This window comes from Pinus tabuliformis, chromosome 4_2 (assembly GCF_031772625.1).
Source record: "Pinus tabuliformis cultivar Carrire ecotype Pingquan chromosome 4_2, CPIR1, whole genome shotgun sequence".
NCBI classification, from domain to species: Eukaryota; Viridiplantae; Streptophyta; class Pinopsida; order Pinales; family Pinaceae; genus Pinus; species Pinus tabuliformis.
In genome coordinates, this window is record NC_142304.1 from 779,125,713 (window position 1) to 779,136,251 (window position 10,539).

At 37.1% G+C, this 10,539-nt stretch overlaps 1 pseudogene across 1 annotated transcript; it reads right to left on the reverse strand.

The window, feature by feature from the left end:
• Nucleotides 1-1,040: 1,040 nt before the first annotated feature.
• LOC149171965 (putative pentatricopeptide repeat-containing protein At3g13770, mitochondrial pseudogene) lies at nt 1,041-4,911 on the reverse strand (annotated as a pseudogene). The gene is made up of 2 exons (XR_016259033.1): nt 1,703-4,911; nt 1,041-1,608 (listed from the first exon to the last, which is right to left on the reverse strand). The product of XR_016259033.1 is annotated as a putative pentatricopeptide repeat-containing protein At3g13770, mitochondrial pseudogene (transcript).
• Nucleotides 4,912-10,539: the final 5,628 nt, after the last annotated feature.

Sequence of the window (10,539 nt, forward strand, 5' to 3'; positions counted from 1 at the left end):
TTGATCCCATTTCTAGTAATGGTGAAACTATGATGAGCTTGATGAGTGATCATGTTGATTAGTTATTTGTAGTAGGTCAATGACCTGGTAACTTGTAGCATTGTTTTTGGACTCTAGAGATCATTTAGAGCCTCTATTGATTATATATTTTGTTGTTGATATTTATTGCATTTAGTGCCATTTTGATATATTCATCCCTACATGATATATAGATAAGGAATCCTTACCTATTTTGTTTCTAATGGTTTAGAATCATGTTTTGAAATCTTAAAAATAAAATTTTCATTAAAAATTAATTATTTTATCTATTTTTTTGAAACCAGTTTGATTTGGTTCCGGCTCAAATTTCAGTTAAATAAGTGGGCCGTGGGCCGGTTCAAAACCCAATTCAAACTATGCTTCTAATGCATTTAAGTCTTAAGTTTACTCCTATTCTTCTAACTAGATTTGCATTCATTATTTTGGTACTCAATGATTCGGCCCTCGCCATTTCTTTACAAGGTTGTTCATTCTCTAATTATTGATTAAATGTAACAGGACGTGTTTTGGTCCTTGGGGAATTGTCTAGCAAAGAGCTAACCATCTTCTTGATTGTCAAAAGATTTCTGCATCAATTACCACTTCCGTATGTACATTTCAGATAAAATTTTCTTTGCAATGAGAGAGCTGAAATGCATTCTACACTCCAGCAGGGGAGATGTATAATGTCAATGTTTATAAGTCAACTCATTTGGTCATGTGATTTTTTTCAAAAAATAACGGACCTGTATCCCATTGCAATGGAGGGGTACGTATTCTCGAGTACCAGAGGTGAAACTGAAAGAATAACTTAGAAAAGAACCAGCATTCTGGAGGTACGTCGAGGAGCTGATCCGAGTTGATCCATGGATCTCAGCACCTATTTCAATATGCAGGCAGAAAGTTGGTCCTTGCTATGATCTCTTGCGCAGGTAAGGAGAACCTGATCTTTTTCTCTTCTAGTGCTTAATAGATCTGGGGATAACATATATTTATGCATGGTAGTTGATCAGACAAGTATAAAAGATTTAAACACCTCACTTGAATTTGTGCTTGTTATGTATAGAATTCAAATTAACTCCCAAGAATCAGAAGATACAATACAGTGTGGATCACTGTTTGTTTTTTCAGTGATAAGCATCAGTCCTATCGACCGGGCTATTTGATCTTTTTGAATTTTCAGAAGTAAATGACAAGAAGTGGATGTCTTCCACGAACTGAGTAACAGAATTGGACCGAGGAGCTAGAGAAACACCCGACATACGCAAGAGCTAGAAGCTTAGATACAGCAGCATCAAAGCACAAAACACCTATGTTATAGCAGCTGTCGGTCTTGAAAGGTGTCCGGTCACATGCAAAACAACAAAATGACCAACTCTGTATTCGATATTATAAAAACTGTTGAACATTTTTTATAACGCTCAGCAAACCCCACTGGATCACATCAGTACCACTGCCAAGAGGATGTTATAATACAGCTGTAATTTACCATCGATTAATCTCTCCACCAATTTGTTATTACACCTTTTCTTGACGACCTTAAAATTTAAGGTAATTTTAAGGTCACACAATCCATGAGCTGCTTTCAGCCTGTACACACGAAAATATTATAGTTAATAATCTCTTACCTTGTAAATCTTGTTAAAACATCAAATGGTGGTAAAATGCTAAGAATAACCAGTACCAGAAAGGCCACGGTAGTATCTTCTTGAATTCACCAAGCATTGCCAAGAATCCGAACAAGAAGAGCACTATCCTTGACTTGTGAGTGTTTTGGCACCATCCGTGTAAATAATTTGGCACTCCTCACAACTCATTCTCACCCAACATTCTTTGGAGATGCATTTGGCGGCAGAATGACAAGCTACCTTATACAGAATTTATCCATAATGCAAACAGGATTCACTGAGTCAGCAAAGTACTTGGCAGGTCGACTTGGCTGGACACCAAAACAAGCTGAGTTGACTCGGCAAAAAACTCAACAGTCAAAGTAATATTCACCCAAAACTTCGCAAGTATTGTATGGCCTTGTAAGTACTCGTTGAGTAATTGAAACGAAGGAAAAATTCGGCAAAAGTTCAACAGTATCTGAAACTTGGGAAATCTCTACCTTCCCTTTTGGTGAAATTTACTTTATTTTCTTTTTTCTATTTTCCGAGCTTTTGTCAAGTTTTCGCCAGATTTGTTAACAAGCCCAAGTTGCACTCTTGCTCGCCGACCTTGCCAAACAATTCACTGAGTTTAGTTGTGTGAAAATGATGAATGTAGCTATCCTGTGGAATGAGAATGTCCATCTCTGCCCAGCAAAAGAAACCGGAATGGAAAAGCTTAGGCTCCATCTCACTACCCACAGTATTACCAATAATCAGAGCAGGAACAATGGCCATCCTTGAAATGATGGAAGCGGTTGATATCTCTCACAACAATTTCTCGGACAGCAATTTTAGAAATAAGCTTGATAACAGTGTGACAGTCATCACAAACACGGAGATTTTTGATAATCTGTATAGATGTTCGAGGAGGTGTGCTGATAAGTCCAAATGCAATGGCTAGCTTCTCGCTGTGGTAAAAAAGCAACTTTTCCTTCTGCTCCTCCTCCACATCATGAAGCACGGCATTTGTGTCCGGCACATACCCTTCAGCCCTCATCTGCAATCCCAATCTTTCCAAAGCAGCGTATATCGCATCTGTTTCTGGGTGTGATCTGTCTCCTACAAGAAATGCATGTTTCCTGTTATTGACCTCAATCCAGCTACATCCTGGCTCTTTCCTGATCCCCCTGTCGTTCATAATTGTTCTCACCCTTGCAACATCAGCCCACCTGCCTGTGGCAGCATAAATGTTTGACATAAGCACAAAGGCTGCAGTATGCTTTGGTTCCAACTCCAAAATCTTTTTTGCCGCAACTTCACCAAGCTCCATATTTCCATGAATTCTACAGGCACCAAGCAAGGCACCCCACACTATAACATCTGGCTTAGATGGCATTTTTTTTATTAAGTCTTCAGCATCATTTAGCCGCCCAGCACGACCAAAAAGATCCACCATACATGCATAGTGTTCTGCTCCTGGTGCAACACAATAACCTCCTTCCATTGAACTGAAATATCGCCATCCTTCATCCAAAAGTCCAGCATGCCTGCAAGCAGACAGTACACCGACAAAGGTTATGCTGTTTGGCTTCATGCCTTCCTGTAACATTTCTTCGAATAGATGAAGTGCATCCTTTCCATACCCATGTTGAGCATACCCTGTAATCATTGCATTCCATGAAACCACATTTCGCTCGGGCATTTTACGAAATGCGTGCAGTGCATCATATATGTTACCACATTTTGCATACATGTCAACAAGGGAGCTCCACAAAATGACATCCGATTGTAGTCCTGTTTTAATAATGCCAACATGAACAAGCTTCCCTGCTTGACAGCTGCACAGCTAGCACATGCACTGAGTATACTTGAGAATGTGGCCTGGTTCGGTTTTGTACCCATCCTTTGCATCTCAAGATACAGTTCCAGGGCTTTCTCACCGCACCCATATTGAGTATATCCAGCAATCATTGCAGTCCATGACACGACATTTCTTTCAGGCATCTTCTCAAACAGCTCCTGAGCATTCTCTATGCATCCAGTTTGAACATATCCTGCAATAATAGTAGTCCACGTCACCACATTCCGTTCAGGCATTTTGTCAAACATTTGGCGTGCATCCTCCATCATTTCATTTTGCACGTAGCCAGATACCATCGCATTCCATGATACCACATTTCTCTGGGAGATTGTATCAAATACCTTCTGTGCATCCTCTGTGCTTTTTCCATTAACATACATGGTAATAAGTGAATTACCCACAAAGACATCTGAATTAAATCCTGTCTTGATGACTTTGCCATGAACTTGCTGACCTAATGGCAAATCCTGAACACCACTGCACGCGCTAATTACGCTGGTGAATGTGAACTCATTCAACTCCACACCAGATCGTTGCATTTCGCTGAACATGTCGAAAACTTCCTTAACCCTGTCATCCTGTCCATATCCCGATATCATAGCATTCCATGAAACAACATCTCTTTCAGGCATTTCGTCAAAGAGTTTGCGTGCATTTTCCAAGCTACCATTCTGCACGTATCCGGTTATCATGGAATTCCATGAAACCACATTCCGTTCAGACATTTCATCAAACAGTTGACACGCAATCTCTATTCTTCCATTTTGAGCATACCCCGTTATCAAAGCATTGGTGGACACTACGTTTCTTTCATGCATTTTGTCAAACACGTCGCGTGCATACTGCAAACTACCACACTTAACATACATTATCAAAAGTTTGGTTTCCAAAAACAAGCCCGGCTCAAACCCGGTTTTGAGCATGTGGCTGTGAATTCTCTTTCCCTCTGCAAGAGCTTTCGTGTTTATGCATGTCTGCAACAGAGAAACATAAATATGAACACCAGGCTCGTCAGTAAGATATAAATCCTTCATCGCCTTCTTCAGCTGGTTCTTTTGACGGTGTAAACTCACATTTTCGTCACTACTTGACTGTACTCCGCTCTGGTGCCACCGATTGAATCGTAACTTCTTCCAACGCAATAGACACATTGTCTGGGAGTGGATAGTAATGTAATGGGTAGTATTCTTTGGATTAAGGTGGAGAACTTGCATCTGCTCAACAGGTTTTTCTTCATCCTACATGACTCGGAGAGCTACAAAATCAATTACACCGATAATGCCATTTCAATCTAACCCATCATAGATCTACAGGGTTGGAAGGCAAAGTTGAGGGAAAGTTATTGCTCGAAACCTGAAACCTGGCTAAAGAAAGAGAAACCTCATCCACGCTTAACATTAGAATGGAATGTAAATTTTCTTTCATCTAGTGTAGGCACATAGCACGTAATACATCTCATCCACTTTATAAAAGGATCATCAAGGCTAAATGTTAGTTATCCTAATGTTCATATTCCATTTTCAAAAATCTAGGAACACAAAGATCCCTCTATAGCTTTAAAAGCAGATATTACAACATATTTTTAGGTAGGTGAAGTTCTTATAGTGGGTGATTTCAATGCTAGGACTAGTGAAAAAACTAGCATTTTTTATTGTAAGGAAGACATCGACCCTATTTGGCTTATAGAAGAGAGTAATCATCAGTGGGAAAGAATTTCAGAGGACAAGTGATGCAATATCTTTGGTGAACAATTGCTTACTCTATGTGGGGCTTTCGATTTAGTCATTTGTAATGGCTTGACTAGATGGGCAAAGTCTGTTAATTGCACTTGCAATACTTACAATGGAGCAAGTGTAGTAGATTATGTAATCTGCTCGCTTGGTTTGTGTGAGAAAATGGAGGAAGTTTTGATCGGAGATCAACTTTGGGACTTAAAATCATATTACAAGCCAATTTATTTAAGTTTCTCTTGGACTGGAAAGAAGTAGTTAGAGTCAAAAAATCAGTGTGTTCAACAAAATCTCCCAAAAGGTAGAATTCTTTTGACTCCAGAAAATTGTAATACCTTCAAAACGACACTAGAGAGGCTCTTCGAGAAGGAGAAAATCCCAATTCATGGCCTGCATAGTCACGGATTAACAAATTTAATTCAAAGTGCACTTGCAGAGTGCAAACAAGCAAAAATTAAGAAGTCCGAAACAAATTGCTTTTCAGTTAATGCTTGGTTTGACGAGGAATGCAAAAAGGCAAGGAGAATGTGAAAAGAGTCAAACAAGGATAGCATAAAGCTCAAAGCTTACAAGCAGATATTAAGAAAGAAAAAGGTCGATTTCATGGTTTAAAGGAGGGAAGAACTAATCTTCTTCGGGAAAAATAATCCCAAATTATTTTGGAAGGAGCTCCAATAGAGAAAGATTCAAACTGAAAATAGTATTACAACTTCTAATTGGTTTGACTACACAAGACAACTTTATGATCATGATCCCAAGGTTGAACCTCCCCCCTTAGTCAACACTGATATTGAACTCTTCATGGTACAAGAGGTAGAGATGGGTATCAAGAAGTTGGGTGTTAGAAAAACAAAAGACTTAGTTGAACTCCAACTAGAGTATCTAATGTGGGGCTCAAAGATTCTTGCACCTCACTTTACAATTTTTTTTAACAACATCATACAACAGGGTTCCCCACAGATTGGACAACTAGTCTGGCAATACCTCTTTTTAAAAGTGGTGACGTCAATAATCCCTCCAATTATAGGACTATAATGATAAACCCCTTATTTGCAAATTTATTTGGAAGCATGCTAGAAAATAAAATCAGAAAGTGGGTAGAAGAAAGAGATAAGCGTGCTAAAGGGCAAGTAGGTTTTAGACCTAAGGATTCCACAATTTATCATTGTATAACTTTAAGGCACATCATTGAAAAAGTTTGGGAGAAAAAGGAAGAAGTCTTTTGTTGTTTTGTTGATTTCAAAAAAGCTTTTGACACGGTTCCTAGGGATACGCTTTGGCACATAATGGAGGAACTTGGGGTTCCTAAACATTTGAGAGCAGTTGTGCATAGGATGTATGAAGAGGTGAAAGTCAAAATTATAACTTTAGCAGGCATTTCTGAAAGTTTTAGAAGCGATATCGGGGTCAAACAAGGTTTCCCATTGTCTCCTACCCTTTTTGGTCTATATATCGACAAACTTGAGGAGTGGTTAAATTCGCAAGGAGGGGATGGTTTCTATTTGGGCAAGTTTGTTATAAGGCTTCTTTTGTATGCATATGACCTTATTCTCATTGCTAAATCTGCTTTTGGTTTGCAAGAGCACTTACTATCCCTTGAGCATTTTTGTAGAAGGGTGAGGATGCAAGTCAATATTAACAAGACGAAAGTAGTGGTTTTCTCTAAAAATAGAAAACATAACTATCATAAGTTCTACTTTGAAGCAACATTCCAGAAGAAGTTGTAGATTATAAATACCTCGGAATTAACTTCAACAAAATCTAAGTTGGGATGGTTGTAGAAAGACAATAACTTTGGGGGGTTGGAAAGCATTTTATGCTTTTCAAAATAGGTGTAGAGAGGCAGAGTTATGGGACTGGAAAACCACTCAAACTCTTTTTGGGTTTCTAGTGATTATGGTGATTCTCTATGGTTGTGAATTGTGGGCCAGCAGTACATCCGACATGCAGTGGAAACAAATTGAGATAATTTAGAAGCATTTGATTACAAACAAATTCAAAATTAAAAGTGCAGTTCCTTATGCTATCTTGTTATGTGAAATAGGGGCTACTCCTATTGAAGCAATTGTTATGGTGTGAGTGATAAGGTATTTAAAAAAATGAGCAAATGGAAGAGGGCAAATGGCCTAAGATTGTCTTCAATGACATATTGTGCAAAAGAAAGAAGACTTGGATGCAACAACATAACAAATGGTTTAGTAAATGGGGTATTTTCTTGAACATGAGTCCCATAAACAGTAAAGAGATAAAAGCTTTTGTTATGGATAAGTTCCACAAGTGTACTTGGGATAAGGAGTTAGGGAGGAAGAAAAAGTACTATATTGAAGTGTTTAATCCCACTCATAATCATCAACAAAAAGCGCACATAGAGGCCAATATTTTTTGGAGAGCTAAAATTCTTATTTCTTAGTTAAGGACTAATTCTCATCAACTTCGTTGTGAAACAAGGCACTGGAAAAGGCCAAAAGAAGTGTGGGAGGAAAAAGTATGTATTTTTTTTTTTTTTTATTCTGGAAAAGTGGAAACAGAAAAGCAATTCATTTTAGAATATGAGGCCTTCAAAGACAACAGGGAAAGTTATGCAGATATTATGGCAGCTAGCTCTTGAGATAATCTATTTAGCGAGAGCTTTGTCGAGAAGCTAGGAGCATTTATTGTGAGGCTTCACAGCAAAAAGATTTGAATACATCAACCAGATGAAGAAGCAATATGTCCCATAGGCTATCTTTAGCCTCGTGGACGTTAACATATTTTTCTTTCTTTCTTTCTTATTCATGTTGTCTTAATTTCAATTAGAAAGGCATATGAATAACCCTTCTATAATGAAAATTTTAGAAAACAATATATTGAATAGAAAAGTCCAGAAAAACATATATTTTAATGGACAACAATATATTATTTCTATATTTTATTTTTAATCAAAATTTATTTTTATTATATAAATTAAATTCTTAAAATTATATGACAACATCAAATAGATAATATAATGAAATTTTAAAATGAATTTTTACATAATAGCACTTTTCTATAAATTGTATTAATTATTTTCAAAATAAAATAGTACATTTTGTTCCTAAAACAAAAATGTACTTGAGGGTTTTTCCCTATAATGTTCCATCTATCTCAAATTATATAGATTTAATAACTTAAATTATACAAAACTCCATGTATGTAATATCCAAATATAATTAGAAGACTCCCATAATGAGACTTCTACATTTTGCAATGTTTTATTTTTTCCTTGATATCTTATCTCTAAGTAGTGGAAATAAAAGGTTCCCATTTATCATAATATTGCATTTCTCTATTTAACAGAATGATAATTTGCAACAACCCTGTGGATCTATAATTAGAGCAACATGAAAAGATCTACAAAAAAACGTGGGAAGGGAAGAGAACCTTGTCATATTGTAAATGAAATTGAATCAATATTTGCTAGACAAATGGAAAGTGAAATAGAAACCAATGTCAATGGGGTACTTATTCATCATTATGTTTATGGAGTGTTAGGCTGTCCACCAACGTTTCAATCTATATGTCGTAGGCCCCACCTAGATGCCATGAGTTTTAAAGGGGAATCACAATGTGTTGATTTTGATTTGGTTTTAAGGTCGACAATGATCCACCACTCAGGTTGAGGTCTATTGTGTTATGTCATCCAAAATGGTTCCATTCTAGTTGTGGTCTACCCCAACTTATGGAATATGCTTCAATGGATAGATAATTGGTGCAAGTCATTCAATGATTCTAATTTCACTGGTGAAGACGACATAGTGAAATCAGAGTGGACTGTCGACCAAGGTTCCATTAGTGGCATTGTTTTTCCTACTAGGATGACATGAGTTTTGAAGAGATGAGATTGGGTGCCAATCATAGGCTATATTTTCTTAGAGTTTATTTTCACTAAAAAAATGGAAATATATGAATGAATAAACAAGGTGAGAGATAAGATTCAAAGCACCAACCTTGATATGGAATTATTGTTGTAGCTAAAAATTGGTTGATAAATATTGCTCTAAATCTATAGGACTTGTGGACTGCACTCGGGCTCACTATCAAACAATAAAATGAACCTTGGGTCAAGCTTCGCCTGGATGTTTAGGAGAAGCCGAGGACTCACTTTGGAATCTCTAGCCCATTTTCTCATAATAGACACTTACCTAATGTGGAACACGACCAACCTCCCGTGGGCTCCCTCTAGGTCCAGAGGAGCTGAGAATTTACCCAACACCTTCCCAAATTCATACCGTAGTTCGAACCTTGGTGGTCTGTGTAAATTATAATCTCCAGTTGCGAATTCGAAACCCCGAGGCAAGAATTATTGGAAATCTTCACCATCTTGGAATGCTCTAGATGAAATATCACCACCAAGTTCTGGACATCAATGAGAATTGACATAAATGAGAGGAACCGTCACTATTTGGACCAAGAATTTATCAAATCTAATCTCACAAAAATAAGGAAATCTTGAAGAATGAATGCCTACTCTGGTAGGTTTGGAGGCCACAGGGATTCTTAACACCAAAACTCTCACAAAAACCTTCACAAATAGGCGCAAATCCATTGGTACCAAAAAATAATAATCTCATAGTGTCATCAAATCGAATCCTATTGAACACACATGGTCTTGAGGCTTTGAGCAATCAATCTATGATTATTTTTCCCCACATATATACATGTCAAAATAGTTTTTTAGGCCAACCTATTTGAGTGACCAAATATTTGGTTATCACACAAGCCGAAGGAAAATGACCATCTCAACAATAAATTTGTATGCCAAAATCACCAAATGTAAATTCAAACTCAAATCGCCTACAAATTATGCCCATCATGCCATCACCTCATCACTTCACACATTAATATATTGTCATCCTCCCTCCTCTTCCATTTAATATCAATTATCACACAACGATTGTACAGGCCATCTTTTTTCCCTCACCTTTGTACCAAAGCATGTGTTAGTGCCATTGGTTCATTTAGTTAAATCCCTTTTCCAATCACCATAACATGTTGTAACTCATTGCAAAAAGAATATGGGAAAATTTTTTTATTTATGTAAAGGAGTTCTCTAGAGTCTGTACATCACTAAAATGATTTTAGAAACGAGAACAAGCAACCAAGGGATATCCAACAATTTATCCAATAACAATTTATTCGATAAACCTTCATTGGGCATATATATATATATATATATATATATAGATAGATATATATAAACAAGTATAAATAAAAATTAATATCTTTTTTAAACACCTAATTTTTGCTTCACACTTCTAGGACATGCTAGACCCCTCTTGAAGGTTTGTCACATCTTCAAAATTTACCCCTGGATGAGAAC